General features: G+C 43.8%; 1 long non-coding RNA gene across 1 annotated transcript; it reads left to right on the forward strand.

Moving 5' to 3' along the window:
* Positions 1-15,599: 15,599 nt before the first annotated feature.
* On the forward strand, positions 15,600-16,678 carry LOC141786537 (uncharacterized). Its single transcript, XR_012597819.1, has 4 exons — positions 15,600-15,726; positions 15,880-16,020; positions 16,256-16,367; positions 16,483-16,678. It is a non-coding gene; the product is annotated as an uncharacterized LOC141786537 (long non-coding RNA).
* The last annotated feature ends 11,287 nt before the right edge of the window (positions 16,679-27,965 follow it).

Below are 27,965 nucleotides of genomic sequence, written 5' to 3' on the forward strand. Positions count from 1 at the left end.
ATCAATACTTGTGATTAGTAAGTGGTCCCTTTTGTTTAATCTGCTTTTTTTGGTTAATAGGATGGTTGTTTTTCATTTAGCAACTATGTATAAATGCATGTTTGTTTCTTGCTGTTACTTTTTAGCTTCTCCTTAACTTCATGTCACTGTTGCATGAGTTTGGTTTAACCACAAGTGACCAGCTATCAGGACAGAGAAGACAAGCTAAATATACAGTATAACTGCATACATGCACCTCTGTGATTATAGGTCAGCGAGGTCTCCTCTGCCTGAGCAGATGGCACAACTTCCCCTCTGTCTTTCGAGCTCAGTTGGCATTTCAAGTTGCATTTTTAGCATAGCCTAAAATAATTTGTTGTTCCAACCAAATTACCGAATATAACTTCTCTAATGTAATTGGAAGAAATGGAGAAGGTGAGTGGGATTGTATGCAAGACAGTCAATGGATGACTCTTAGTTTTGGATGTGTTCCCACACATGCAGCATTAAAGAGCTCACTTATCATGTATTACCACAAGTTTTTTTAAGGCAGGAAAGAAATCCTTTTTGTAGCTTTTCACTTTGAATGGAGTTGTACAAAGATTATTTATAGATTTTACACTACATTGTTTCTTCTTCTCTAAGCAGAAAGTATATGTCTACAAGCAATGAAACATGCACCAGCCCATGTTCAGATTAGACATGACTTATCTTGATTGAAAACAGCCTGCAGAAGCTAGCTGAAGGGAATGTCAATCAGTGTTAACAAGCATAAGACTTGACCTGCATGTGTCACCCTTTGATTTGGTCACATACTCTCTAAACATACTGTGATTAAATATAAATTCAGATCACAAAGCTAACTATGAAAATAGACTAAAGTGGCAAGTGGCACAAATACATTTGATAATATCAAAATTTTTCTGTGACTGTTTAGATCCTGAATAAGTGTGTCAGGTGAGCAGCAGCTAATTTTTACCCTTATATATACGTAGAGTTGGGTGTAGACCTCTGGTGGTTGTGGTTATAATGAATGGTTCAATCTCAAGCCCTCTTACAGTGGGGGGGGGGCTGACACACTTAACCAGGAGCCACATGAGACACCTAAATTGTGTCAGAGAGCCATCAACTTTCTTTCATTGTAAAATGAATTATTTTGAATAGCTGATACTGATAATCAGAAGAATAAAGCACTCTGTAAATATTTATATTGGGTTAAGTGAAATTGTGGTTTATAGGTCAAATAAGAAAACAAAAACAATTATTGAATCCTTAAATGATAGAGAAAATGTCTTTTCGTCTTTGTCAATCTGCATCATACATGAACTCACTTTTACCAATCGAGAGTGCTGGCAGGCTGCCAACACTCCTGAATATGGAGGCACTCTCCTATTTTTTTTTTTTTAACCCTTTTCCCCGCTGGTCTGCTGGCTTGTGGTTTCTCCTGATTGTCCCCCAACTTTAAGTATATTTCAGTGAGCTCTAATATTTTTCCAAGTCAATCAAGACCCGTACTTGGGCGTTATATTGAAAACTGAAAAAACATCCACCACTCTCTCTCTTAGTTGGTTTGATCCAAAGACGCTGCAGGACACCTCAGAGACAGAGACAGATAACTATGCCGCACTTGTTGATGCAGAGTTGATCAGAGCCTCAACTGTTTTCTTTCTTTCTTTTTTGGTGTTGACATGGCATGTCGTGAGTTAAACTAACCTAGCTCTGCTCTAACGCAGCATCCTCTCCAATAAGGAGAGTTTAGAGCAGCGTGAATCTTATAGTGAGAAGGCTGACTCTAAAATAGTGAAACGCTTGCCTTTGTTAAGCTCTGTCTGTCTTTGATGTGTGATGCGCATACGCGCTGCGCGTGTACACGACAGCACTCTTTCTTCAGAACAGGAGAGAGTGCAGTTGGAGGAGACTGACTGAGCCAGTGAAAGAGGGCAAATTCAAACCACAAAGTCTTGGACAGTGCCTGTGATAGATGAAGTATTAAAACATAGAATAGAATAGAATAGAATAGAATAGAATAGAATAGAATAGAATAGAACTTTATTGTCATTGTAACGAGTACAATGAAATTGAAGTCACAGCAGCAATCAAGAAAACAAAAGTAAGAAAGTGTGTAGAAAGTGCAAAAAGGTCCATAAGAAAAAGTGATGACAGTGTGTCCATCATTCTCCAGTCAGCCAGCCTCCACCTCCACAGGGTCCAGGACTGAGCTTCTTCAGTCATGCTCCATCTCTGTCTTCTGTATCCTGTCTGCTTACAGTAGGTGAAGCTCTTCCAACATGGCGTTGGTGTCTGATGTTAGCTCTGTTAGCCATGTCTGTGAAAAGCATGATGCTACTCCGCCCTCTGGTTTTCCCTCTGTTGCTGGGTTAGCATGGCTAGCTCTTCCATCTTATTGGAGATAGATCTTACATTCTAAAGAACGATGGATGGAACATCGTTGATGACATGGACAGGTCCATGTCATCACTTCTATCATTGATATATGCTTACTGGTGCTAGAATATCATTGCAATTTCCTGTATACGAGCAACAAGATCACAAAGCTAAAGCAAATACTAAGTAAGCACTGTGTTTTCTGTACTGCTTTTTTGTATTTGCTTTTTATTAGATGCAACATGTTGAATATGTTGAAAAGGAATCTGGTGTCAGAGGGTAATGTAAATTTCTTTTTGTGTTCAGTTCTTTAGTCAAACTTCAAGTAGAAAATCCTGAATCAGAGTTTTCTTAGAAACTGTCATCTGCTAAGCTAAGATAGCTGGGGCAGAATAGCCAATGTAAGGCTGGCTCCTCCAGGGTGATGTAAAGAATCAACAAGGGAATGTTTAAAATTAAATGGTAAATGGACTTGAGCTTATATAGCGCTTTTCTAGTCATGGACCACTCAAAGTTGCTGTACACCACAGGTCACACTTACCCATCCACACCCATTTGCTCTCACATTCACACACTGATGGATCCAATCTTTACTATGACAGCTATCCATCAGTACATCTAACACAGTCACGCCCTTTCATACCCATTCACACACCACTGGCGCAGCAGTGGGAGCAAGTAGGGGTTAAGTGCCCTGCCCAAGGACACATCGCCATGTGTCGCCCAGAGCTGGGCTTGAACCTGCAACCTTCCGATTGCCAACCAAGCGCATTCTCCAGCTGCGCCACCGACGCTGATGATGTTGATGGATTGAACCATTTCTAATTGACCCTTATCAATACCCACCCCAAAACACCAGTGAATCTTTTCACATCAACAAAATATATAAGCATACCTATAAAATACTTATAGGCTCACGGAAGAAATTTTGCTATTAATCTCAGTCCCACTTTCTGAATCTGAAGACCAGTGAGGCTAAAAAACAGACCCAAGAAAACAAGTCGCACTACTCAATACCCTCAAAAGCAGTATGCAGTACCTCCTGCTACCATCACTTCATTTTCTAAAGGGGCAAGCAAAGTAGCCCTTCAGTCAAGAATCGCACCACTTGATACACCTAAATATTCCCCATAGTGCACCCTTAAACATTGAAGCAAAAATGTTTGTACTGCATTATGAGATACATTCTCTGATGCATCTTGTTAAGTTAAAGTAAGGATGGGTTCATTATGAGAAGTCTGAGCTTTACTGGATGTTATTTTTAATGAGAAGTTTGCTTACTCCAGTCATCTTTGTAGAGAGGTCAAAGACGCTGAGCAATCCAACATCATCTGCACATAAAGAATGCTCTGTGATGCTGAAGCCAGTGGAGTGTTTTGATGTGGTCAGTCTGCAGCACTGCTGGTTTTCCAAATGAAGAGTGAAGTTTGGAGGAATTTAGGTTTACTACCCACCTATCCACACTGTTTGTCTGTAATGACTAAGAGGCTTTAACATGAAAGAGGGATGTATAGATGAATCTGAGGAAGGTAGAAAGTGGAGCTTCTTTTTTTAGGATTCCAGATGAAAGACTTTTAGAAAAGTGACACATTTGATTAATTCTCCAGTAGTATGCTGAGAGTGTTGTTTACTGCAGGCACGAGGCCTCAACATTAGACTCCATGGGCTTCTTCGGGCTGAAAATTCATCACCGTGAAGGGCAGATTGATAGAATGAATGGATATTTGGAAAATAAAGTTGAAGGTTCAACAGCAGGGAAAATAAACAAAAACAACCTAGCAAACACAAATTCATTAAAATCAAACAATTTCTGTTGGGTGTTGACCTGAGGATTTCTATGGGTTTCATGGAGTCTTTGAGCAGTGGTGATTTTAGGGAGTGGCCTGGTGCCACCCCTAAAAACTCATTGGCCACCCCTTTGGCCACCTCAGATCTGATAGGTAGTTGGCCAAGTTCGTTAACACAAGAAACAAGAGAAATGCTGTCAATCAATGGTGATGGCTGACTGACTGATCTAGAGTCAGTTTTACACTTTTAACTACCACAATATGGTCGGACTGAGGCTGCAGAGAGCTGATTTCTGATCACTGGAAAAACAGTGACCATGCAGATCTGGGATCAGTAGAGCCATGAGATGAGCACGCTGCATCTCCGTGTCACCTGTAGCTCCAGCAGAACAGGACAGAGACAACATTCATTGTAACTTGATAAAAACGGATTCAGACATTTGAGAGGTACAGTGTTGGGCAGTAACATCAAATAGCATCTAGTTAGTAATTTAACTACATTTTTCAGTAACGACGTGGTAGCATCGTTGTTTACAAAAAGAAAGAACTTTTCAGGCTTGGGTGAAAGTCGCTGAGGAGACAGGAAGAGGCAGCAGGCCTTGATTGTGATCTCCAAGGCTTTCACACACTCTCCTGTCATGCTTTTGAAACCATAGCTGATTGTTTTTCAGATGCTCATTTGGGCTCTTGGTCTATAAGTGAGCGGGCTCTCTATTCTGCCTGCACTGTCAAAATAGTCCAGCGTTGAGACCCTGGTGTTCATGCAACGCATTACAGGCATGACGCACGTTTAAATTCGCAAATTCACATTTGGTGTGGCCGCGGTATTAGAGTTACCTTCACCCTCAGGAACGGAGGTTATTCTTAAGTTATATTTACGTTTGCATAGTTCACATCTGGAACAGCGCAGTGCAGTTTGACACCATCTTTTGAACTAACACAAATAACAACCATAACAAAGATTCCTGATCCTGACTCAGGTTTTGGTTTTTAGAATAGGGGAGACCAGGTATGGTTGTAACATGGGGAGAGTTGTAATACTACCAATTCCACCAATCAGGGATAAGATAGGAGTTATTTTTTCATTTTCTAAACTGCTTATCCTGTTCAGGGTTGAGGGTGGCTGGAGCCTTTCCCAGCTGTCATTGGGGGAGAGGCGGGGTACACCCTGGACTGGTCGCCAGCCAACCACAGGGCTGACACATAGACAGAAAACCTTTCACGCTCATACTTACACCTACAGGCAATATAGCTGTTGAGCATGCTTTTGCAACACAGTCTCACTCCCAGCGTGTCAAAAACCGACGCTTGGTCAGGGCCCTTTGGCGTCAGAAGCTGACGCAAAAGTTCTCCCTCTGCGTCCTCATGAGACGCTGCGGGTCTCCAGTTCACTCCAATGTAAACCGACTGTGGCGTTTTACAACGCTGTGAGCTCACATCTGATTGGTTAACGGGGGAAAGAACATCCGGAAGTACTATCCTGTCTGACAGTTTTCACGTTCGTCGCTATTTTACTATGTTATACGCGATATTTCTCTACAAAAAAACATATATTTGTCATTGTTAATTGCTCAATAAGATGTGTCAATGTTTAAGTCCATCAGTTGTCTTTATGTTCCTTTCGATTCAGAGAAATAATGAATTCGATCTCACTTTTGGATGGCCGAAGGTACTACACTACCCACAATCCCGTGGGTTGTTTCCATAGTGACGACACCCAAAAGCTTTGCTTCACCAAATCTTTTTAAAACTATTTATTTAAAAATAATTTAAAATGTTGATGTGAAGTGAATTTACTTATCATTGAAACGCTTTCTTAAATAGTTTGTTTCAATAAATGTTTTAGGGACGTGTTATGACGCCATGGTATAGCCTACATAGCCTACGACCAGCGACGATTGCGGGTGCTTCCCGCTTGCGTATTTTTTTTTTTGTAGGATAGATGCGGGAATCTCATACTGTTACGTCTTCTTATAGGCAGATGCTTTCATGATTGGCTGTTGCTATTGCACGTATTACCCAACGGACAAATTGGATCAAGTCGCAGCATGAATATTTATGAAATACCCGGATGGATCCTACGAGAAAAAAAGCTCACCTCCCGCTGTCCCCATTTCTCCCCTGCTTCCTGTAAGTATTAAATGACTGAGGAAATTTAAAACATTAATTTCAGTATCTGTCTATTCAGTTGTTTGTAGGTAATAGTTTACTTTTTAATTTCATGAAGATAAAACAGACTTTATGAGTGTTTTATGAGTCAATCATGTAATGATTTTATTTTGAATGTTGTTTTGAACGTTTCCAAAAATGTACTTGCCGATCATGCAGGCATTATTTTACAAACTATCCTGCTTTAGGCAAACCCCTTCAAAATATTACCTTTGATTTATATTAATAAAATTGCTCTGAGGAAGTATATAGGCTAATCTCCATAAATGATATATTTTTATTCACTGCGTAACACCATCTCAAGATAGTTGGTCAGTAGCCAGTAATAAACACAAGTGGCTGATGCAGGTTGTTTAGTTTTTGGTAACTTGTGTCTGTTATTTCCCCTCAACAGATCCTTCAAATTTGTCATCTCATATATTTTGGTTTGAAAAATCCACAACAACCCAAAGGCACTTTTAAGAGCCCTGTCTGTCTCTCTTGTTAACTTGTCCTTGCTGTTGACTTGTCTCACCTGTTAGCCTGTGTCTGACTCTATTTCTGTTTATATTTGTCTTACCTGTCCATAAGTCTATTGTTTCCAAGTTTGTTTCTGTGATCGTGTTCTGTCTTACTTTTTGTCCCTTGTCCGTATCCTTGTGTTGTGTTCTGTTCTTCGTTTGTATCTGCACAGTCACCATGAGTGATTCTGAACTTCAGGAATTGCTTATGGCTGTGGATAGCCTGACTGATCAGTCACAGGTCAGTGGTGATTTAGCAAGTGCAGATGACTTGCTCAGGGAGCTGCAGAGAGAACAAGCTGCAGCAGCACCAGAAGCACCTACAGTGAAGTGGAGAAAGAGAACCTGTGAAGGAGACTTAATTCATGGACGGCCAAGATCAATAAGGAATCAGTCTAATCAAGGTCAGTATTGTTTTTACATTATTAATATTAAAAAAAAATCCAGATTTTAACTTGCAAAATAAATGCAGTATCACTGGTCTTGGATCATTTTTGAAAGAGACACAATAAGGCCACTTTGACTTCTGTGTCAAAGGGAGTATTAAGTTCTGTATGAGCTTACAAAAGTTAGCACTGCTGTCAGATTTATTACATTGTCTTGAAGTCTTGGCTTTAGACCTAAATGGGGTAGCATTGTTGCTTTCATATCAAATGTTTCACAATGTTTAAGATCTTTTTCTTTTTATACAGCCTGAGATTTTGAAAAAAAAAAACAATCATTATAATGTCACAATTTTTTTTCTCTATATTTTTTTCGAGTGTAGCCCGGCTGACTCGGAAGACTGATCCTCCTGCTGATGCTCCTGAGATTGTATTTGCCCCAGCCATTTCTCCAGAGACACTTGGTATTTACTTAATTTATTCTCCATTATCCCACAGCATAAAGTTGAGTAATATGTACTTGTTTCTGATAGAACTGCAATTTATAATACATCTTTGTATTACATCACAAATACAAATAGAATTGAATAATGGACAGTTACACCATTCAAAGCTACTTCATATGGTACATTTTAAAATTGAAAAGATCTTTGTTATTTTTTTGTACCATTTTAATAGAGGGGTTCTTACAAGATCTGCAGCAATCCCTCAGTGATACCACTGGAGATGAGGTGGATGAGCCAACCCCAAGAGCTTCTCTTCTGGCTTTATCAAACTGGAGCACAAGAAAACTCTCTTTTCAGAGAGTTGGAGGGCAGAGAGACCACGTCTTGTGAACACAACCATAGCACAAGAAAATGCAGCAAACCGTGTCTGCCAACAGTGTGGAAGGAATTCAGCTGTTGTCCGATGTCGTGATTGCCAGCCATCCCCCTTCTTCTGCTCTGAATGTGATGTCAGCATGCACACCAGACATGTGCTTCACAACAGAGATGCCTGTACAGCAGGATTCTTCCAGCCTTTGCCACCAACAACTTTTATAAAGTGTAACACCCTTTGCCCATGTGGTATGTTCTGGTTTGTAAGTTTCAAAAATATATTTTCTTACTGGATTTGTTGAGCACTTTAGGGTTCAATTGCAGCTTCTTCTGGGTGACTTTAATACTTTTCAGTCATGTGCTTCATGTCACATTTTTGTCATGTAGGTAAACTGTAGTTGAATTGGGTCAGAAATTTGTCACAACGCAATATAGTAATTAATTCTTCTCTTATGTCATTCATATGGTGTTTTCTTGTGCTTTTCAGTGCGTTTTGTACCCATGGAAATCCCTGACAAAGTCTGTGATTGTCAAACACCGTCATTAAGTGTCAAACCAGGGAAGACTGTGGCAGTGATCACAATGAATGGTAAGAATGTAATGAACTTTGGTCCTGATTGAAATGTTTGTTTAATAAGATCTGTCTCTTCTCAACAACTCCCACATGTTGCCATACATTGTTAGAAGGAAAAAAAATCACATGAACATCGAGTGATGCATTCTGCGTTAGAGGGAAAAAATGATTATCTAGGGCAGTTAACATTACAGTGGATTTCCATTTTTTTTTTTCCAGGACGCCATGAGCTCAGCATGCCTGAGTTGGTATGTGAAACAGGCCAGGTCAGTTGGATTGCTGGAGTTGATGACCTTCTTCGAAGTGACTACTGGCCAGCTACCCTTCACTTCTCCACCATTTTTGCCATTGTTACTTTTATTTCATTTGAAGAAAGTAAAATGGTTGCACCAGGACTGTCCTGTCAGGCATTTTTAAGAATGCTGGATCGGCGAACTGTCCGCTTTGGCCGTGTGAGTATTGAAGGTCTTTGTCCCATGTTATTTATTTGTATATCTTTGTTGAAAACTGGTGTCCTTAAAATGCATTTGTTTTAGTATCATTGTTTGTAATTTCCCTGTTGATGTTTTTTTTATGATAGAGTGGACAGATCTCAGCTGATAGCTTTTTAAAGAGTTTTTTTGAGTGGGAGGCTGTTCAATTTGAGGTCAACAGCATCTGCAAGGAGGAGCCCTTCGCCTGTCCTGCTTGCAGCCCGGACATGCTTGCAGTTTCTGTTGATGGAAACCGCAAGCATTACTGCTTCAAAAATGCAGCTAGGTACTTCAAAGTATATATATAACTTCACAGTGTTTAAATTAATAACAATGTAAGTCTTTTAACCCGAGAGTGTGAGATATCATCACCTGTCCCTTTGTTTTATTTAGATCTGAGGAACAGGCCATCTTTGAAGGCGTCTTCATAGCAAAGGATGAAGACGTCTCAAAATTTGTCGACTACATACAGAGCACAACCAAACATGTAATATTGCAGACTGTAATTATATATGTTCAGGAATACAATTGTGTTTTATGGAAGTGTTTTTTGAGGTCCGTCTTTCGACCGTTTTAATGAATAAATTTTCATATTGTAGGTCTCTGGGAGAGGTATTTGTGGAGGGGAGTGGTCAGCAGCCAGAGAGACCTCCCAAAGATCTGCCAGCAAGCTAGATGAGGAGGGACTGGAACTTGCAGTCTGTTGGCATGGAGTGCTCCTGTGTGCCCTCAATATGTACAGAGGAGAAATTTTTGCCTATCCCCTGTACTTACAAAATAAGCTAGAAAATAGGCAAATAACATTTTTTTGCATGGATGTGACCTGCAAGTACTGGCCCTACCTCCAAAGAGTCACAAAAAGCTGCCCAGAGCTCCAGTATCTTTTAAACATGAAGCCCTTCCTCTCAGTGTTTCATGCCAAAGCCCATGACTTCAAGTGTGAAGTAAGTAACAATTAGCATCAGACAAAATGACTGTCTACATCTCAATATCAGCACTGAGAAGTTATAATTGGCATTGTTTTTGGAATATATTTTAAAAAGGTGAAATGGAGTGGGGCATATCAGGAGGGGGCTGGGTTGACACTTGACGAGGAGGTGGAACAGTGCAATGCCTTCCTCTCGCGGATAGCAGTGACCACCAAACATATGTCAAAAGGAGGTGAGGTGAAAACCGTAGAAACTCAGGTATACCAAATGGTACAGGATAGAGGTAACACATTTTCTGTTACAGGACGCACAGACATGCTGACACACATGGCCATGCGCTGGAATCAGCAAAAGTTTCACAACCTGGCCACCTCACTGTCCCGCAATCTGAAAGTAATAACGTTATATCCTTTATTATTACATAAGTATTATTTGTCCTTTCAAGTATGAAATATTATTTGATAGGAATAGTTGGGGATGTGAACTGAGTGTTTATTTCATTATTTTTATTACCTGTGATTGTTTGTGACTGTAGACCTCAAAAGCTCTGGAAAACCAGCTGCAGAACCTGGAGTCCATGAAAGCCCAGTTGGCAGTGACTGAGAGCCAATTGGAAGAGTGGATCAGCGATGTGAAGGAGTGGGCAGAAAGTAAGAAAACTGTTCATGAAGCTTTCAGGGTTTAGTCTGATACTTTGTAATTGATACCTGTTCATGTTGAAATACACAATAATGTTATGTTGACACATGACATCCGGTTTAATCTCTTAAAATAAGGTATGGTCTCTGTAGGCTTTCATTTGAGAGCAAGCATTGAACACTCAGTTTTGCAAGCCATTAACTTATAATGCCATTCGAGAATTAAATAAAATTAAGATTGAATTGCACTGATATTGTAAGTCACTGAAGTGCAAAACAAATATACCCTCTCTACAGCAAAGACCAACACCTTGACTGATGCGGATGCCTTGGCAAGCAGGATTGAGTTGCTGGTGGCAAGTATCAGGAAACGTTCCCAGCGTCTCTACAAAGATACAGACAGCAACAAAGGTCGTGCCAGGATCCGCCGCAAAATCAGGGAGGAGAAGGGGATCCTGAGTTCTGTGGTTGAAAAATACAACAAAATGGGACCAAGTACAGGAACTCTGTGTTTGGAGACCATTCTGTCTCAGGAGACAGCTTGGCCATGGCAACGACCACAGAGTGGTGTGTACACTAATAAGTTGACTACCTTCAGTAAATGTAACAAGTACAGAATACCTATATTGCCTTAAATTGTTCTGTAAAGCCATAAAACTTTGTGAAGCCTTTGAATTCCTCATTATGAATTGACCTTTTTATGGAAGTATAACTGTGCCATCAGGATTTGAACATGAATTTCTAACTCTGAATTTTTTCAGCATCGAAATTGGACTTTGAATATTAAAAAACATCGAATTTTAAGCGCTGATTGGTTATTCTCCCCCTTTTATATTTGTCCATGTTGAAATAAATTCAGTGTAAAAAAAATCAACATCTCAAAAAATCCAGTCGAAAAAAAATTAGTGTTAAAAAGAATTCAACATAAAGAAATATCTATGTCTCGAGAATTTCGGTGCCAGAAAATTCAGTGTCAGGAAATTCAGTGTCAAAAATAATCCAGTCTCAACATCCGGGTAACCAAGGGGAAGCAATCGATCCCTTGGTCAAGTCGTACAACGCTCAGCCAATCAGGTTGCGCTCCACTGGTCTTATGACACCATGACAGTTTCGAGTGAACTATGTCGACCAACTCCAATGACGCGGCTTTGGTAAGCCTGTTTATGCTATTTGTCATTTGTGTTTTGAAAATTGCATTATAGCTATGACTTAACATGCTGCACGTTAACCGGCTATTTTGAACGATAACAATACTCAACTTTTATTACGTGGCGTTCGCCAAAACTGCGTCAGCAGCTTGCTAACGGTACGTACATTGTGTTTTGGGGCAACACGGATGAACGTTTTTGATTTGAGGAACAACGATGTCGTTATCTGATTGTTGTAAACAATCGCTGGGTTATCTGGCAAGTAATGACAATCTCGGCCTGCTAAAACTTCTTCGCCGTGGTGTGGGGCCGCTGCGGTAGCTCACCTCGTAGACCCGGTGTGTGTTAGCCTCCTGAGCCTCGCAGATTCGAGTTCGTTCTCACTTAACGGGACTGGTTTATCGTGTTGTTTATCTGACACAGAAGTGTTTTTTACTGAAATATCATACCATGTGATGTTTCTTCTGCTGAGAGTTGAATGAAGATAATTTTGGGCATAGTTAAGCATGTCTAATAACCCTGAATTAGTGTCTTTTCCCAAAGAAATACATAATATTGTTTTCAGAATCAGAATCAGAATCAGAATCAGAATCACCTTTATTGGCCAAGTATTTTCAAGAATACAAGGAACTTGACTCCGGTTTAAACTGCACTCTCTCAGTACAAATGTGGATAGAATTACAAGAGTAGAAAAATAGAGTTTAAGTAGTAGAAAAAGAATAATAATTATTACAATATTAAATAAAGGACTCTGCACAGAGTAAATACAAAAATATATACACAATTTAAGTTAGGAAAAATAGTGCACTGAATAAATGTCATAAAAAAATGTGCAACTTGCAACAGGGAATGGAAGATGGATGTGCAATAGAAACAGAAACAGAGAGACTGTGGCTGTACATGAGGTATATGAGTTTTTTTAAAGCAGGTTAAGTGTTCATCAGAGTGACGGCCTGGGGGAAGAAACTGTTCCTGTGTCTGGACGTCTTGACGCACAGAGCTCTGTAACGCCGACCAGAGGGGAGCAGTTTAAACAGTTTGTGTCCGGGGTGTGAAGGGTCTGCAGAGATGTTGCCAGCCCGCTTCCTGGTCCTGGACCTGTACAAGTCCTGGATGGAGGGCAGGCTGACTCCGATGATTTTTTCTGCAGCCCTGACAGTTCGTTGCAGTCTGTGCCTGTCGTGTTTGGAGGCTGAGGAAAACCAAACCGAGATGGAGGAGCACAGGACAGACTGAATGATGGAGGTGTAGAAGATGATGAGCAGGTCCTGGGGCAGGTTGAACTTCCTGAGCTGTCTGAGGAAGTACAACCTCTGCTGTGCCTTCTTCCTGATGGAGTCTATGTGGGAGGTCCACTTCAGATCCCGGGAGATGGTGGATCCCAGGAACCGGAAGGAGTCCACAGTAGACACAGTGTTGTTCAGAATGGTGAGGGGGGGCGGAGGAGGGGGGTTTCTCCTAAAGTCCACTGTCATCTCCACAGTCTTGAGCGGGTTCAGCTCCAGGTGGTTCTGACCACACCAGAGGACCAGCTGTTCCACCTCCTGTCTGTAAGCGGCCTCGTCACCATCCTGGATGAGACCAATGATGGTGGTGTCGTCCGCAAACTTCAGGAGTTTCACAGAGGGGTCCCTTGAGGTGCAGTCATTAGTGTAGAGGGAGAAGAGCAGTGGGGAGAGCACACACCCCTGGGGGGCGCCGGTGTTGACTGTCCGTGTGCTGGATGTGATGGACCCCAGCCTCACCTGCTGGGTCCTGCCAGTCAAGAAGCTGGAGATCCACTGACAGGTGGGGGGTGGCACAGAGAGGTGGGAGAGCTTGTGGTGGAGGATGTCAGGGATGATGGTGTTGAATGCCGAGCTGAAGTCCACAAACAGGATCCTCACGTACGTCCCTGCAGAGTCCAGGTGCTGTAGGATGTAATGCAGTCCCATGTTGACTGCATCCTCAGCTGACCTGTTTGCCCGGTAGGCAAACTGCAGGGGGTCCAGCAGGGGTCCTGTGATGTCCTTCAGGTAACTCAGCACCAGGCGTTCAAAAGACTTCATGACTACAGAAGTCAGGGCGACGGGCCTGTAGTCATTCAGTCCTGTTATGGAGGGTTTCTTTGGGACTGGGATGATGGTGGAGCGTTTGAAGCAGGAGGGCACCTCACACAGCTCCAGAGATCTGTTGAAGATCCGGGTGAAGATGGGGGCCAGCTGGTCCGCGCAGGCCCTCAGACATGAGGGGGAGACACCATCAGGTCCTGGAGCCTTCTTGATCTTTTGTCTCTGGAACTGCTGGCACACATCCTCTTCACGGATCGTCAGTACGGGTGGGGTTGCAGAGGGGGGGGAGCTGTCCAGGGGGGCAGGTAGTCTTTTGTTGATGGGATGAGTGGGGGGTGTGAAGGAGTCTGTTTCAAACCTGGTGTAAAACAGATTCAGCTCCTCAGCCAGATGAGGGTTCTCCACAGGGTGGGGGGATGGTCTCTTGTAGTTGACGGCCTCCTGAAGGCCCCTCCACACCGACACAGGATCGTTAGCTGAGAATTGTCTTCTCAGCTTCTCAGAGTAGCTCCTCTTAGCTGCTCTGATCTCCTTTGTCAGTGTGTTCCTGGCCTGCTTGTACAGGAGCCTGTCCCCACTTCTGTAGGCCTCCTCCTTGGCCTGGCGAAGCTGCCTCAGTTTCCCAGTAAACCAAGTTTTATTGTTGCTGTATGTGCGAAAGGTCTTGGTTTGCACACACAGGTCCTCACAAAAACTGATGTAGGTCCATGAATGTCTGTGGCTGCAGCTTCAAAGACGCTCCAATCTGTGCAGTCAAAACAGGCCTGGAGCTCCTGCCTTGACTCATCCGTCCACTTCTTCACTGACTTCACTACAGGCTTTGCAGATTTTAATTTCTGCCTGTAGGTAGGAATAAGGTGGATCAGACAGTGATCAGAGAGTCCTAAAGCTGCACGGGAAACAGAGCGATATGAGTCCTTTATTGTGGTGTAGCAATGGTCGAGAATGTTCGCGTCCCTGGTGGGACACGTGACGTGCTGTCTGTATTTTCGGAGTTCATGGCTGAGGTTTGCTCTGTTAAAATCCCCTAAAATGATGAGCAGGGAGTCTGGATGCTTCCTCTCCACGTCTGTGATCTGGTCGGCGAGCTGCTGCTGCGCCTCTGTTACGCACGCCTGAGGTGGAATGTAAACACTGACCAGCACAAACGAGGAGAACTCCCGCGGTGAATAAAACGGGCGACAGTTTATGAAAAAGGATTCCAACTGGGGGCTACATGTCCTCTTCAACACTGTGACATCTGTACACCAACCTTCGTTAATATAAAAGCATGTTCCGCCTCCCCTCGTCTTCCCTGAGAGCTCCGTTACGCGGTCCGCGCGCAGGAGCTGGAAGCCGGGCAGATGTAGAGCGCTGTCGGGGATGTGTTCACTGAGCCAAGTTTCAGTGAAACACAGGGCGGCGGATCTGCCAAAGTCTGAGTTTTTCCTGTTGAGGAGCAGCAGTTCATCCATCTTGTTTGACAGAGAGCGGACGTTGGCCAGGTGGATAGACGGGAGCGCAGTGCGTAATCCCCGCTGCCTCAGTTTCACGAGCGCGCCTGCTCTAACTATAAACTATAAAAAACAAAAACACATATGTATACAAATATATACTCCCAACACCAAAATGAATCCGTATATCCCTTTTATTGTGTATCCATTAGGAATGTGTGTTAATATCAGCAGAGTATTTGTATCAGCCCACAACATGCCATCACTAACTGCCATCTCTGGTATCCATTGTCCTTGACGAGATATTTTACATCCCTTATTGTCTTAAAGCTTGAAGGGGGATCCATACTGTCTGATAAAGATAAACAAAGCATCCAGGACTTGGCCTTTGCATGGGACCTCCCTTCCCTAACTGAGAACAACAGGAGGTGGCTTTTTGAGAAGCTGTTGATCCATGCTGTGAGTGAAACTTAGTTTGATAAATGTCTATCCAAACAGACTGTACATTTGTTTTTGAGTCTTTTGAGTTACTTTTTGGTAAAATAAAAAAATAAAAAATACTGCACTTTTTCCTGATGGTTTCTGTTCTTACTCTCTTTTTACTTTTAACAGGTAATAGGACGTGTGACACGGCAAATAAAACAGCTGAGACGAGGTCTTAAAGAGACACCATTGTGGACACTGATGACCAAAAGACCTGACACAGTGGCCCTACTCTTTCCTAAAGATGTGGCAGGAAATGTCTGCGCGGAGGTTGAATTTATTTTAATATTATCTTTTAGTGCTGTAGAAAATGTTTTTTATACCTTGTAGGCATCCATTACTGTCCATTTTTGTCTTGTTCTTGTTACTGATGTATTCCTATACATTACTTACAATTGACATCATTGGTATCAACCAGTTATGTTTGACCAAAGAGTGTAATGAGTATTGATTTAAGAATCAAAATTATTGTCTTAGTCATTCTATTTTCTTTTTTTCAACATAGGTACTTCTTCAGCGAATCACATGGCCTCGTGAGGATGACAGTGATGATGAAGACTGTTCCATCGAAACTAAGTGCCGCATGTCAGGCTATCTGCGACAGTTCATAACCAATGGTAAGTTTACTCGTCTTAAGAGTTTGTCTAATCTTCTGTTAAGTTAAGCTGTTTGTGCAATAGTTGGCTATTTATTCTAATGACTAATCATCACCCATTTGAATCTACTTCGTAGCAACACCAGCTGAACTCACCAACTTGGTGAAATTCTGGACCGGATGGGAGGTCGTACCACAGAGTCTCTCTGTGGAAATCATTGGGGGCAGATACCCCACATCATCTACCTGTTTTGAGACCTTGCGCATTCCAGGGCATTATAAGGACTACCCATCTTTCAAAAATGACATCCTGGCCTGTATTTGCACTTGTCATACTGGATTTGGTCTTGTGTGAGCTACATCTGGGCCTCAGTTTATGCTTATCAGACATAGTGGCTGAAGTTAAATGTTGTTTTCAAGCTTAGGTGTTCATTATGTCTTGAAGTTGTACAGATATAGTTCTCTTTCTTTTATCTCAGACATGTAGATTCTTCACGTACCTTGACATGTTTCGGCGGAAACTTCCGCCTTCCTCAGAAGTGTCAACAGATGATAGATATGACGTGTTAAATCAGCTGGTGTTATGGAGGTGTGACTCTCCTGTTAATTTTTCTGACGGGGTCACGCTGTCCATTCCCCTGAGCAGGACGCTGCTCCAGGTGTGTGAGAGCATGTATGCCCCCACCTCCCTGTGCATCGTCCCTGGGTCCCGTTTCCTGAATTACGAATAGGGAAGCCATTGAGATCAGGAAACAGGGCCCAGGGATGATGAACAGGGAGGTGGGGGCATACATGCTCTCACACACCTGGAGCAGCGTCCTGCATAGGAGAACAGACAGCGGGAGGCGTGACCCTCCTGTCAGAAAATTTGACAGGAGGGTAACACCAGCAGATTTAACACGTCACACCTATCATCTGGTGACATTTCTGAGGAAGGCGGAAGTTTCCGCCGAAACATGTCAAGGTAGGTGAAAAATCTACATGTCTGAGATAAAGGAAAGAGAACTATATCTATGTTTTCAAGCTTGTTCAGATTGATCTGACAGTACATTAAAGGTTCAACACAAAACAAGTCTTCCTGATCATTTTATTTAGGTATCTTGAAATTGCTCACAAAATTGAACTGCAGATATGTAGATATCACAGCCAAAAGACTGGGATGCAGCTCTTGGGTTGATTGCATCTCTCAAAGATGTCAGTTGTTCATCAGTCAGTGGGCATGCAGTGTGTGGAACAATGCCACTCAAGTGATCATCACAAGGAAGTCCACTTTCTTCCCAGTCAATGTTGGGGATATCCATGCCCTACAAATAGAAAGCATTTTAGATTGTATAAAGTAAAAGTGGACACACTTCAAAATATTTTGTGCTTTTAGCAGATCTGATTCAATATCTTTAATTAAATGATTTGTTCTAATTACACATATGCATAACCTCTATGCTGTCTGGTCCCGGAACTGGATTATGTGTGCGACCAAGTTCCCACAGCTGGTTAGGAGTCATGTGGCCCTCTGTTCTTAGTGAATGGTTGTCCCAGCCACTGTGGAAAGTATCGAGGTCATCCTGCAGGCGTGGGAGGAACACAAAGTGGCAGCAGAAGAGGTGCATTTCATTGGCGATGCTGAGGAAGCCCTCTTCTTCAAGGTAGTGGAGAACATCATAGTAGATGCAGGTTACAGCTGTCCACAGGTCTCTCCACAGCCGCTCAATTCTGGAAAATCCATCCATCCATCCATCTTCTTCCGCTTATCCGGGGTCGGGTCGCGGGGGCAGCAGCCTAAGCAGGGAAGCCCAGACTTCCCTCTCCCTAGCCACTTCGGCCAGCTCTTCCGGGGGGATCCCAAGACGTTCCCAGGCCAGCCGAGAGATGTAGTCTCTCCAGCGTGTCCTGGGTCTGCCCCGGGGTCTCCTCCCGGTGGGACGTGCCCTGAACACCTCACCAGGGAGGCGTCCGGGAGGCATCCTCATCAGATGCCCGAGCCACCTCATCTGGCTCCTCTCAACGCGGAGGAGTAGCGGCTCTACTCCGAGCTCCTCCCGGATAGCCGAGCTTCTCACCCTATCTCTAAGGGAGAGCCCGGCCACCCTACGGAGGAAGCTCATTTCGGCCGCTTGTACCCGCGATCTTGTTCTTTCGGTCACTACCCAAAGCTCATGACCATAGGTGAGGGTGGGAACGAAGATCGACCGGTAAACAGAGAGCTTTGCCTTCCGGCTCAGCTCCCTCTTCGCCACAACAGACCTGTGCAGAGTCCGCATTACTGCGGACGCCGCACCGATCCGCCTGCCGATCTCTCGCTCCATCCTTCCCTCACTCGTGAACAAGACCCCGAGATACTTAAACTCCTCCACTTGGGGCAGGATCTCATCCCCGACCCGGAGAGGGCAGTCCACCCTTTTCCGGCTGAGGACCATGGACTCAGATTTGGAGGTGCTGATTCTCATCCCAGCCGCTTCACACTGGGCTGCGAACCGCTCCAGAGAGAGTTGAAGGTCACAGCTTGATGAAGCCAACAGGACCACATCATCTGCAAAAAGCAGTGATCCAATCCTGAGGTCACCGAACTGGACCCCCTCGACACCCTGGCTGCGCCTAGAAATTCTGTCCATAAAAGTTATGAACAGAATCGGTGACAAAGGACAGCCCTGGCGGAGTCCAACCCTCACTGGAAACGAGTCCGACTTACTGCCAGCAATGCGGACCAAGCTCTGGCACCGGTCGTACAGGGAACGGACGGCTCGTAACAAGCAGCCCGACACCCCATACTCCCGGAGAACCCCCCACAGGACTCCCCGAGGGACACGGTCGAATGCCTTCTCCAAGTCCACAAAACACATGTGGACAGGTTGGGCAAACTCCCATGCACCCTCAAGAACCCTGCTGAGGGTATAGAGCTGGTCCACAGTTCCACGGCCAGGACGAAAACCACATTGCTCCTCCTGAATCCGAGGTTCGACGATCTTACGGACCCTCCTCTCCAGTACCCCCGAATAGACCTTACCAGGGAGGCTGAGGAGTGTGATCCCCCTGTAGTTGGAACACACCCTCCGGTCCCCCTTCTTAAAAAGGGGGACCACCACCCCAGTCTGCCAATCCAGAGGCACTACCCCCGATGTCCACGCGATGTTGCAAAGTCGTGTCAGCCACGACAGACCCACAACATCCAGGGCCTTAAGGAACTCTGGGCGGATCTCATCCACCCCCGGGGCCCTGCCACCGAGGAGCTTTTTAACCACCTCGGCGACTTCGACCCCAGAGGTGGACGAGCCCACCCCATCATTCCCAGACCCTGCTTCCTCCAAGGAAGACGTGCCGGTGGGATTGAGGAGGTCTTCGAAGTATTCCTTCCACCGATCCACAACATCCCGAGTCGAGGTCAGCAGCGCACCGTCTCCACTGAGCACAGTGTTTACAGTGCACTGCTTCCCCCTCCTGAGATGCCGGATGGTGGTCCAGAACCTCTTCGAAGCTGTCCGGAAGTCGTTCTCCATGGCCTCACCGAACTCCTCCCATGTCCGGGTTTTTGCCTCAGTGACCGCCGAAGCTGCATTCCGCTTGGCCTGTCGATACCTGTCTGCTGCCTCGGGAGTCCCACACGCCAAAAAGGCGCGATAGGACTCCTTCTTCAGCTGGACGGCATCCCTCACCACTGGTGTCCACCAGCGGGTTCGGGTGTTGCCGCCCCGACAGGCACCAACCACCTTACGGCCACAGCTCCGATCAGCCGCCTCAACAATGGATGCACGGAACAAAGTCCATTCAGACTCAATGTCCCCTACATCCCCCGGAACACAGTTGAAGCTCTCCCGGAGGTGGGAGTTAAAGCTCTCTCTGACGGGAGATTCTGCCAGACGTTCCCAGCAGACCCTCACGATACGTTTGGGTCTACCAGGTCTGGCCGGCATCTTCCCCCACCATCGGAGCCAACTCACCACCAGGTGGTGATCGGTTGACAGCTCCGCCCCTCTCTTTACCCGAGTGTCCAAGACATGCGGCCGCAAGTCCGATGACACGACTACAAAGTCGATCATCGAACTGCGACCTAGGGTGTCCTGGTGCCAGGTGCACATATGGACACCCTTATGCTTGAACATGGTGTTCGTTATGGACAACCTGTGACGAGCACAGAAATCCAACAACAAAACACCACTCGGGTTCAGATCGGGGGGGCCGTTCCTTCCAATCACGCCCCTCCAGGTCTCACTGTCATTGCCGACGTGAGCGTTGAAGTCCCCCAGCAGCACGATGGAATCCCCAGACGGAGCACTCTCAAGCACTCCCTCCAAGGACTCCAGAAAGGGTGGATACTCTGAACTGCTATTTGGACCATAGCCACAAACAACAGTCAGGATCCGTCCCCCCACCCGAAGGCGGAGGGAGGCTACCCTCTCGTCCACCGGGGTGAACTCCAACGTACAGGCACCGAGCCTGGGGGCAACGAGTATCGCCACCCCAGCCCGCCGCCTCTCACCATCGGCAACTCCAGAGTAGAAGAGAGTCCAACCCCTCTCGAGAAGGCTGGATCCAGAGCCCTTGCTGTGCGTTGAGGTGAGGCCGACTATGTCTAGCCGGAACTTCTCAACCTCGCGCACCAGCTCAGGCTCCTTCCCCGCCAGAGAGGTGACGTTCCACGTCCCTAGAGCTAGCTTCTGCAGCCGAGGATCAGACCGCCAAGGTCCCTGCCTTCGGCTGTCGCCCAACTCACACTGCACCCGACCCCTATGGCCCCTCCTGCGGGTGGTGAGTCCACGGGAAGGGGGTCCCACGTTGCCTCTTCGGGCTGTGCCCGGCCGGGCCCCATGGGAACAGGCCCGGCCACCAGGCGCTCGCCATCGAGCCCCACCCCCAGGCCTGGCTCCAGGAGGGGGCCCCGGTGACCCACGTCCGGGCAAGGGAAACGCTGAACCATTGTTTGTACTCATCATAAGGGGTCTGTGTGAGCTACACTTTGTCTGGCCCCTCCCCTAGGACCTGTTTGCCATGGGAGACCCTACCAGGGGCATAAAGCCCCCGACAACTTAGCTCCTAGGATCATTGGGACACGCAAACCCCTCCACCACGATAAGGTGGTAGCTCACTCATGGAGGGGATTCTGGAAAATGTAAATACATTTTTAAAAAATAATCAAAAAAAGTGTTTCTAATTATCTGTTTAATTTGTTTAAAATATTTTTATCCCCAATGGATGCACAAAAAATAAATGTTAAAATATCAAATATATTTCAAACAATGAATTTCTTTATTTTGTATTTTTGCACAACCCACTTAAGATTTAGAACTTGTTTCATACATACTGCATGTCAATACAGCCTATGCATATGTGAAAAAAAATTGTACATGAAAGTTCCCCAGTAAGTAGTTGTCTGCCAACATACTACCACAGCACAGTATGAAAGAGGTGGCAACCTAGCATCTGGTATCACTATTACTGAACATACCGTTGGTTATGAACACTCTTCCCGGATATAAATGTTTGTATGTCAGTATGTTGCTCTCTTTCCTCCTTTTCTAAATTGATGAGACTGTGAAGCTGTGTCAGTTCGTTTAAAATAGCTGGACAAACAGTCAATTGACCTGACAAAGCATTCAAAAACACAAGTTCTTGTGTGCAAGTAAACTCCAAGAAGTCTAGGTCCAGAGGCATACGTCCCAGAATATTCTCCAATCGAGAGCGAAGCCTTTCCAAAAGATGATTAAGCAGTTGCTCCTAGGAGAGAAAAAAATTAAATTAAAAAAATTACCCATAGAAAAGCAGACCCATGATAAGTTCTACTATTTAGAGAGTGCAACTTGTAATAGTAATTACTTCAGATACTTGAACAGTTTGAAATTAGATGGCTATTGACAATTATTACACAACAACTCGACAGTGACCTTCTGATCCTCACTCTCTACATTTATAACTAGCAGGTATCTGCGTGAAAGAGTCCTTTCTCATGCGCAACCCTAAAGTGGTATATAAAATGAATGTTAAACTATTGTATCACAAAATCAATCTAAAATTCACCGGATGAAAGGCGAATCTGGGCCTCTGCAGGACAATATTAATCATTTACGGCTGTCATGTCCCACCTCGGTGAAGTTCGTTTCAGGTTGGATCTTCCCAGGCACCTGTTGGTCCTTATATCCATACAACTGCTTAACCGTTGAAGACCCAACGCAAAACTAACTTCACAGCGGTGCACAACCAGACTGCTGCGTAAAGCAGGTAGGTCCGTGGAGATATGCCCGCTGTTCCCCCACCCCCATGCACCCAAGGGCGGCGGCCAAAAGAAAACTGACTAATGTAAATTACGTTATACTGCAACCGTGTATCACAGTTTAAATGTCGGTGTTTAAAGAGCAACTCGGGTTTTTTGACACCTGGACCTTATTTATAGGTGTTTGCATGCTCTATACTCATTCAGACAAACATCGTGCAGCTCGGAGTCCTTCAGAAGTTATTTAGATCCAACCGATTTTAGCCGCACTTCTATGGAAGTATAACTGTGCCATCAGGATTTGAACATGAATTTCTCACACTGAATTTTTTCAGCATCGAAATTGGACTTTGAATATTAAAAAACATCGAATTTCAAGCGCTGATTGGTTATTCTCCCCCTTTTATATTTGTCCATGTTGAAATAAATTCAGTGTAAAAAAATTCAACATCTCAAAAAATCCAGTCGAAAAAAAATCAGTGTCAAAAAGAATTCAACATAAAAAAATATCTATGTCTCGAGAAATTCGGTGCCAGAAAATTCAGTGTCAGGAAATTCAGTGTCAAAAATAATCCAGTCTCAACATCCGGGTAACCAAGGAGAAGCAATCGATCCCTGGTCAAGTCGTACAACGCTCAGCCAATCAGGTTACGCTCCACTGGTCATTTGACACCATGACAGGTCACCAAGGGTCAATTCGTTTTGCAAAGCAGAAGAGGTACCGTGAGAAGAGGAGCAGCGACTAGTAGGAGAAAAATACGGAGAAAGAGAACAAAAGAAGTTAAAAAAAAAAACATACAAACAAACGAGACAAGAAGAAACCGGCTACTCAGCCATGTCGAGCAACGGAAGAGATATCGCTTCGGTGAGTATTACTGACATTAAAAGGCAACTCCGGTTTTTTGACACCTGGACCTTATTTAGCATGTCCGCGACTCAATGCGAACTGGTGGTGCGCTTGTGGACAGTGTTCGCCTATGGCAACAGAAGAGGAGCGTGTTTGTGATAACGATGGATAGCGATGGATGAAAAAATACAGCCGAAATGAGCGATTTTGCAGAGATTATGTCCCGCGCTGAAGCTCCCTTGCCGTGTCCCCCGCTAAGTGCGGCTAAAATCGGTTGGATCTAAATAACTTCTGAAGGACTCCGAGCTGCACGATGTTTGTCTGAGTGAGTATATGAGCATGCACACACCTATAAATAAGGTCCAGGTGTCAAAAAACCCGAGTTGCTCTTTAAACACCGACATTTAAACTGTGATACACGGTTGCAGTATAACGTAATGTACATTAGTCAGTTTTCTTTTGGCCGCCGCCCTTGGGTGCATGGGGGTGGGGGACAGCGGGCATAACTCCACGGACCTACCTGCTTTACGCAGCAGTCTGGTTGTGCACCGCTGTGAAGTTAGTTTTGCGTTGGGTCTTCGACGGTTAAGCAGTTTTATGTATATAAGGACCAACAGGTGCCTGGGAAGATCCAACCTGAAACGAACTTCACCGAGGTGGGACATGACAGCCGTAAAGGATTAATATTGTCCTGCAGAGGCCCAGATTCGCGTTTCATCCGGTGAATTTTAGATTGATTTTGTGATACAATAGTTAAACATTCATTTTTATATCCACTTTGGGGACGCGCATGAGAAAGGACTCTTTCACGCAGATACCTGCTATTAATAAATGGAGAGAGTGAGGATCAGAAGGTCACTGTCGAGTTGTTGTGTAATAATTGTCAATAGCCATCTAATTTTAAACTGTTCAAGTATCTGAAGCAATTACTATTACAAGTTGCACTCTCTAAATAGTAGAACTTATCATGGGTCTGCTTTTCTATGGGTAATTTTTTTAATTTAATTTTTTTCTCTCCTAGGAGCAACTGCTTAATCATCTTTTGGATAGGCTTCGCTCTCGATTGGAGAATATTCTGGGACGCATGCCTTTGGACCTAGACTTCTTGGAGTTTACTTGCACACAAGAACTTGTGTTTTTGAATGCTTTGTCAGGTCAATTGACTGTTTGTCCAGCTATTTTAAACGAACTGACACAGCTTCACAGTCTCATCAATTTAGAAAAGGAGGAAAGAGAGCAACATACTGCAGTTGTGCTGTTTGAAGAAGGACCAGCTGGACGACAGCGGATGACCATATCCCCAGACTACCTTAGAAAACTCCTGGAACTTAATCTGTCTGTTCCATCCATTGCTAAACTCCTAGGAATGTCCAGGCGAACGGTATACCGCCGCATGACTGAGTTTGATCTCTCTGTAAGAGCACTCTACAGCACTATGACTGATGACGAGTTAGATCAATGTGTGAGAGACATCCAGACCAGGCAGCCTAACTCTGGGTACCGTATGATGAAGGCCCTCCTCCAAGCCAGGGGATTTAGGGTGCAGTATAGACGTGTCCGAGCCTCCATGCACCGTGTTGACACCACTGGTGTCATCAACAGAATGTGCCATGTTGGATGTATCGCTCGACGGACCTACTCAGTTCCAGGACCCCAGTCTCTGATGCATATAGATACAAACCATAAATTGATTCGGTAATTTCATAATAGGCAGTCTTTTTGACTAAATGTATGAATAACAAAGAGTGGTTTTAAAGCATGTGGTTGTTACCAGTAGGGCTGGGATGATATGCTTTTCTCCTGTTTCAATTTTTAGCAAAATCAAATTAATTAATTTAAAAATTGTCAAACAAAAAATCCTGATACTTATGTGAATTGATATTTTCTCCCACCCCTAGTTACTAACACCATGACACATTTTATACTGCCAACTTTAGGTCACTCCATATGTACCATAACAGCTAACCTGTTAAAGTGGTTGTCATGTTGTCTGTTTCATTATACAACTGTATGTTTAACACTGTAAGTTTTGCAGTAAGTTTTAGTTGCTCACTGTTTCTTTTTCAGCTACAACATTGTTGTCTTTGGAGGCATTGATGGTTTTTCCCGTAAGGTTAGCACCATTTTTTCAGATAAAGTGCACACATTTTCCTTATTTAAGCTTGTGTAGTTCATAGAGGTGTAATATTTTTTGGTCTGCAGATAATGTATCTTGGTGCCGCCAACAATAATCTTGCATCAACCACCCTGGCATTCTTCCAAGAATCGGTTGAGAAATTTGGTTTTCCTCTCAGGTAAATGGATATAGGGTTAGAGTAAGGATTTTACACCACAACAGAACTACCATTGGTGGAAAGTTACATTTATTCAATCACAGAACTTAAATATACTTCAGAGTGATGTAAAGATTTGTGTAAAAAAATTGAAAAATCAAAATCTAACTACACCTTACATTTGATATTTTACATTATCTTATATCTGGAAGATAAGTTTTGCTAGTGTGGATAATTGATTGGAGGTTTTTCTTTTGCTTTAACTACTTTAATCTGTTTACTCACTGGTGTAAGTGAACACTAGAATTTGGAGTAGCCTACTGAATGTATAGTATTAACCCTTGTGTGTGGGAGAATTGGATGGTAGGAAAAATACTGGGTCAGAGATAAGTACATTTCATACATTAATGTGGCTATATAAAGCCTATATTACCCCTACTTCCCATCTTTTAGTACAAAAGATAGAAGAAGAGATAGTGAATGTGGAGCTCAAATGACTTAACTTTTACACTTTCTTCAGAGTTCTGCCTTGACATACTTAAGTCATTCTTATGGCACTGTTATTAGGTACTTTTTGTAAAGAAGCTCTTGCAAATATAGCTAAAACCATGGACAAACAACTGGTGTGATTTTTTTCTGGTGACCTTCTGCCACTTTTACAGTAATATTTGCCATTTAAGGAATGTCTTAAATAGTTTAATGTAAATATTAAATGTCACACAAATATAAATGTTAAATTTAAATATGAATAGATTTATTTGTATATTTATGAACTCTACAAGTGTGTTTTGTTCCCTACAGGGTGCGTGCAGATCAGGGAGTCGAAAACGTGGATGTTGCTCGCATTATGTTCACGGTCCGTGGCACTGGAAGGAGCAGCTTTATATCCGGGAAGAGTGTTCATAACCAACGGTATGTTCAGTAATAGAGATACCAGATGCTAGGTTGCCACCTCTTTCATACTGTGCTGTGGTAGTATGTTGGCAGACAACTACTTACTGGGGAACTTTCATGTACAATTTTTTTTCACATATGCATAGGCTGTATTGACATGCAGTATGTATGAAACAAGTTCTAAATCTTAAGTGGGTTGTGCAAAAATACAAAACAAAGAAATTCATTGTTTGAAATATATTTGATATTTTAACATTTAATTTTTGTGCATCCATTGGGGATAAAAATATTTTAAACAAATTAAACAGATAATTAGAAACACTTTTTTGATTATTTTTTAAAAATGTATTTACATTTTCCAGAATTGAGCGGCTGTGGAGAGACCTGTGGACAGCTGTAACCTGCATCTACTATGATGTTCTCCACTATCTTGAAGAAGAGGGCTTCCTCAGCATCGCCAATGAAATGCACCTCTTCTGCTGCCACTTTGTGTTCCTCCCACGCCTGCAGGATGACCTCGATACTTTCCACAGTGGCTGGGACAACCATTCACTAAGAACAGAGGGCCACATGACTCCTAACCAGCTGTGGGAGCTTGGTTGCACACATAATCCAGTTCCGGGACCAGACAGCATAGAGGTTATGCATATGTGTAATTAGAACAAATCATTTAATTAAAGATATTGAATCAGATCTGCTAAAAGCACAAAATATTTTGAAGTGTGTCTACTTTTACTTTATACAATCTAAAATGCTTTCTATTTGTAGGGCATGGATATCCCCAACATTGACTGGGAAGAAAGTGGACTTCCTTGTGGTGATCACTTGAGTGTCATTGTTCCACACACTGCATGCCCACTGACTGATGAACAACTGACATCTTTGAGAGATGCAATCAACCCAAGAGCTGCATCCCAGTCTTTTGGCTGTGATATCTACATATCTGCAGTTCAATTTTGTGAGCAATTTCAAGATACCTAAATAAAATGATCAGGAAGACTTGTTTTGTGTTGAACCTTTAATGTAATGTCAGATCAATCTGAACAAGCTTGAAAACATAGATATAGTTCTCTTTCCTTTATCTCAGACATGTAGATTTTTCACCTACCTTGACATGTTTCGGCGGAAACTTCCGCCTTCCTCAGAAATGTCACCAGATGATAGGTGTGACGTGTTAAATCTGCTGGTGTTACCCTCCTGTCAAATTTTCTGACAGGAGGGTCACGCCTCCCGCTGTCCGTTCTCCTGTGCAGGACGCTGCTCCAGGTGTGTGAGAGCATGTATGCCCCCACCTCCCTGTTCATTATCCCTGGGCCCTGTTTCCTGATCTCGATGGCTTCCCTATTCGTAATTCAGGAAACGGGACCCAGGGACGATGCACAGGGAGGTGGGGGCATACATGCTCTC

The sequence above is a fragment of the Halichoeres trimaculatus genome, unplaced genomic scaffold, assembly GCF_033239565.1.
Source record: "Halichoeres trimaculatus isolate MK-OKI-2021-1 unplaced genomic scaffold, fHalTri1.1 fHalTri1_scaffold_41, whole genome shotgun sequence".
NCBI classification, from domain to species: Eukaryota; Metazoa; Chordata; class Actinopteri; order Labriformes; family Labridae; genus Halichoeres; species Halichoeres trimaculatus.